This window comes from Nomascus leucogenys, chromosome 4 (assembly GCF_006542625.1).
Source record: "Nomascus leucogenys isolate Asia chromosome 4, Asia_NLE_v1, whole genome shotgun sequence".
Classification (NCBI taxonomy): domain Eukaryota; kingdom Metazoa; phylum Chordata; class Mammalia; order Primates; family Hylobatidae; genus Nomascus; species Nomascus leucogenys.
The window spans coordinates 62,301,346-62,306,240 of NC_044384.1; the positions used below are offsets into that span (position 1 = coordinate 62,301,346).

Below are 4,895 nucleotides of genomic sequence, written 5' to 3' on the forward strand. Positions count from 1 at the left end.
TCAGCTTTGCAGGCAAAACAGGATAAATTCCAGGGGCCCTACCCCCGAGTAGCCACACTGGACCTGTGTGTTCACTCAGAACAGCTCCAAAACCCCTAGTACTTCTGTGTCACCCATTTCCCTACAGTTCCGAGAGAGGCAATCCCATTCAAAAGTGTGCAACCCCTCCCAAATCCTTCTTTGTGACTTACAAAAAAGTTCCCAGATTTTCTTTTAAGTATTCATCCCTGATGATAAACAATCTATATTTTTCCCAAAAAGAATGGCCCCATTCTCTGCAGTCACTTGAGGGTTATTAACATGTTCCTTTACAAATCCTATAGACCAAGTGGATTAGCTATAGCCACTTCACAGTTGGGGTCACTGAGGTCCTAGAGAGAAGAGGGAACATGCCCAGCATGTAAGGCGTGATCCACTGATTGGTTAACAGATTCACTGAGTGCTGTGTATTGATTGATGCAATTCTTACAATAGCAACACTATCCTCATTTTACACATGTGGAAAGAGAGGCACAGAGAAGTTGAGTCACTGCATTTGGACCCACAGGTAATAGGTGGCAGCGTGGCCACACACCAGAGCCCTTGCCTGGATTACCATTCTGGGTGTGGAGCCAGGAGTATTCCTGGAGGCTGAAGGAAAGGATCCAGACTCAGTCTGCGGAAATGCTCTGAGTCCTGGCTGCTCCAACATGACCCTTCTCTCCTGCTCACATATTCCTGAAGGAAAACATGGGACTCTGTGATGTTTAATACAATAAAGAACGGGGCTTTTGACTGCAAACCTCTCTAAGGAATGATCATCCAGTAAAGGGTATGCAAAACAGAATTATTAAATAAAGAGGTGGAATGACTTTAACCTACAAATCCCTTCCCCAAGACTGAAAGTGGAGAAAAAGAGACGGGGCTGCTTATTTAACTGTATTTCTAGAAAGAAGGCTCTGATAACCACTTGCTCCTGCCGTCTTGGTAAGTAGATTCCTGTACAGAAGAGAAAGAAAGTCATCAAATCCAAATAACTTCAAGCCAGCTCCCAAAGCAAGCCTGGCAAATTGCTCAGCTGACAGCAGGTAAGAGGACTTCCAGGGAGAGGAGCTCAGGGGGCACCTCCCAGCTGGGGCTGCTGGAGTTGGCAAACAGAAATGCCTGACATCCAGCGGCATTTGAATTTCAGGTAAACACTGAATAATGTTTGTGTCTAAGTATGTCCCTGTTGTTTAGCAATTCAAATTTAGTGGGGCATCCTGTATTTTATCTGGCAACCCTAATCCCAACACTAAAAAGATAATAAGTACATGGTATAGTTTCCCTAGATGACTAAGCCTTCCTACCCCATTATACCCTGAAGACCTGAAGTTCTTTCACTAAAAAGAACATGAAATTCTACATTTACACGTTAAATAATGTAGGGAATTAAAATATGTCTGATAGAAATCAAACCAACCAGCCAGGCGCGGTGGCTCACACCTGTAATCCCAGCACTTTGGGAAGCCAAAGCAGGCGGATCACTGGAGGTCAGGAGTACAGGACCAGCCTGGCCAACATGGCAAAACCTCATCTCTACTAAAAATGCAAAAAGTAGGCGGGCATGGTGGCGCACGCCTGTAGTCCCAGGTACTTGGGAGGCTGAGGCAGGAGAATGACTTGAACCTGGGAGGTGGAGGTTGCAGTGAGCCAAAATCGCACCATTGCACTCCAGTCTGAGTGACAGACCAAGATGCCATCTCAAAAAAAAAAAAAAAAAAAAAAAGAGAGAGAAAAAAGAAAAAGGAAATCAAAACAACTTACCAGTAGTGTGAGGGGGATGTTATTACTGCTGCTGTTTGTCCCTAGTAAAAGGAACAATTAAAAGTTGTTGAAGGCAAGATGCGATGGTGTGCACATGTAGTCCCAGCACTTTGTGAGGCCAAAACAGGAGGACCACTTGAGCCCACGAGTTTGAGACCAGCCTGGGCAACATAGCAAAACCATGATTCTACAAAAAAATTTTTTAAAGCTAGCTGGGTATGGTGGTGTGTGCCTATAGTCCAAGCTACTCAGGAGGCTGAGGCGGGAGGATCGCTTGAGCCCAGGAGCTCGGGGCTGCAGTGAACCATGAGTGTGCCACTGTACTCCAGCCTGGATAACAAACAGAGCAAGACCCTGTTTCTTTTTTTTTTTGAGTCTCACTGTGTTGCCCAGGCTAGAGTGCAGTGGCGCGATCTTGGGTCACTGCAACCTCTGCCTCCGCCCCCAGTTCAAGCAATTCTCCTGCCTCAGCCTCCGGAGTAGCTGGAATTACAGGTGCCTGCCACCACGCCCGGCTAATTTTTGTTTTTTGTTTGTTTGTTTGTTTGTTTGTTTGTTTGTTTGTTTTTGGAGACGGAGTCTCGCTCTGTCACTCAGGCTGGAGTGCAGTGGCGCCATCTTGGCTCACTGCAAGCTCCGCCTCCCGGGTTCAAGTGATTCTCCTGCCTCAGCCTCCTGAGTAGCTTGGACTATAGGCACGCACCACCACACCCAGCTAGTTAAAAAAATTTTTTTTGTAGAACCATGGTTTTGCTATGTTGCCCAGCCTCCTGAGTAGCTGAGGCTACAGGCGAGTACCACCGTGCCCAGCTGATTTTTTGTATTTTTAATAGAGACGGAGTTTCACCGTGTTAGCCAGGATGATCTCAATCTCCTGACCTCGTGATCCGCCCGCCTCAGCCTCCCAAAGTGCTGGGATTACAGGCGTGAGCCATCGCGCCCGGCCTAATTTTTGTATTTTTAGTAGAGATGTGGTTTCATCATGTTGGCCAGGCTGGTCTCCAACTCCTGATCTCAGGTGATCCACCCTCCTCGGCCTCCCAAAATGCTAGAATTACAGGCGTGAGCCACTGCGACCGGCCAAGACCCTGTTTCTAAAAAGAAAAAAGGAAGGAAGAAAGAAAAAGTTGTGTAAAGATGACTGGGCTGGGAATGAAGAGAAACGGGTTCTAGTTCTGCTGCGTCCAACCCTATAATCAGCTCCACCGGCTGCCACACAGCTTCCTTCCTTCCCCCACACTTCAGCTCGAATCCTGGGAATGGTTCACATATTGGTAATGGCGGAGGAACCAGGGAAGAGGGCCTGAGGTGGAGGATTTCTGTATTTTTGTGTGGCTTGCGGGTTGAAACCAAAATATTGCTTAATATTTAAAAGTGCATATCTAATTAATACAATTAGATATTTTAACAATTCTATCCACAATATATGCAGCTGTTTTCATTAAAAATAAGAATAATACCTCTCTGTCCCTAAAGAGAGAGCTGGAGAGGAGCGGGTGTCGCCGGCTCTGCCACTAGTGAGCTCCGGGTATCTGATTATTTTCTGAGGGTCAGATTCCTCAGTGTGAAACTGAAGACCAGCTGGACTGAAGGTCTCTTGGCATTCTAGAACTCTTTGACTTGACAATTCCTCAACAGGCTTTTGTAGGCTGCAGGAATTTCCTAACTCAGAGAAGAGAGTTAGTATCACCACTTAGCTAGTTTCAGCTAGAGGACAAAGTACCTCCAGCTTTACTGCCAAATAACAACCACAAAATGTGGCTGGGCATGGTGGCTCACACCTGGAGTCCCAGCACTTTGGGAGGCAGAAGGGGTGGATCACTTGAGCCCAGGAGATGGAGACCAGCCGGGTCAACATGGTAAAACCCTGTCTCTGCCAAAAATAAAAAATTAGCCCCTCATGTTGGTGCCTGTTGTCCTAGCTACTCTGGAAGCTGAGGTGGGATGATCGCTTGAGCCGAGGATGTAGAGGTTGCAGTGAGCCAAGATGGCACTACTGCACTCCAGCTTGGGAGAAGGGAGTGAGACTGTCTCAAAAAAAGAAAAATAAGGCCGGGCGCGGTGGCTCACGCTTGTAATCCCAGCACTTTGGGAGGCCGAGGCGGGCGGATCACGAGGTCAGGAGATCGAGACCACGGTGAAACCCCGTCTCTACTAAAAATACAAAAAAAAAATTAGCCGGGCATGGTGGCGGGCGCCTGTAGTCCCAGCTACTCGGAGAGGCTGAGGCAGGAGAATGGCGTGAACCCGGGAGGCGGAGCTTGCAGCGAGCCGAGATCGCGCCACTGCACTCCAGCCTGGGTGAGAGAGCGAGACTCTGTCTCAAAAAAAAAAAAAAAAAAAGAAAAGAAAAGAAAAAGAAAAATAAAAACCAAAACCATAAAATGGAAAGGACTGAACCTTAAGTAAAAAAAAAAAAAAAAATCTTTATTAAATAATAGCAGCATTCATTCTTCTTCATTAGCAAAACGTGCCAAAGGAGCAGTTGTTCAAAGGCAAATGCCTCTGGCCCGTGCCCACAAGCCTCCTTTTAAAAGGAAATTAACCCTCTGAGTCATGACACAAGCATATTCACACTCCAAGTGAGGGAGGAGTCAGATAGCATCATAAACCTTCCACCCCAACTGTCTGAACAGGTTCAGAGGATTCTGGAATTACTGCTCTTTGGGCCATTTCCCAGGTGGGAAACTTCCACGCACTCACTGTGTTTACTTGCTTACTGACTGGCAGTAACCATGAGTTCCCTAGGCCTCACACTCTACCCACTGTCAGCTCGTTGTGCAGGTAATAATTCCTCAGTTACCCACATTTATGTTTTGTACCTTAATTATTTCACTCTAAATGTCAACAAAACCCATTAGCAGGTGTCTGACGTTGGTGGAAAGCCTGCAACTCCTGACTCTCCAATACTAGGAGTAAAAGAAAACATAATGGCTATTTAAATATGGCCACACCAAATGCATTGAAATGTACAATACAAATTCCAGTGGATCTAAATTGAAAATTTTGTCAAAAACTTCAAATCTTTGAAAAGTATATTTAATAACACATTTTAAAGTTATTAAATTGCAACAGAAAGACTTTGAGTTAGAAGAGCTGAATTGCCTTTA

The 4,895-nt window shown here is 45.9% G+C and overlaps 1 long non-coding RNA gene across 1 annotated transcript; it reads right to left on the reverse strand.

Moving 5' to 3' along the window:
* Positions 1 to 431: 431 nt before the first annotated feature.
* Positions 432 to 3,317, reverse strand: LOC115834690. The gene is made up of 3 exons (XR_004029577.1): positions 3,246 to 3,317; positions 862 to 978; positions 432 to 717 (listed from the first exon to the last, which is right to left on the reverse strand). It is a non-coding gene; the product is annotated as an uncharacterized LOC115834690 (long non-coding RNA).
* Positions 3,318 to 4,895: the final 1,578 nt, after the last annotated feature.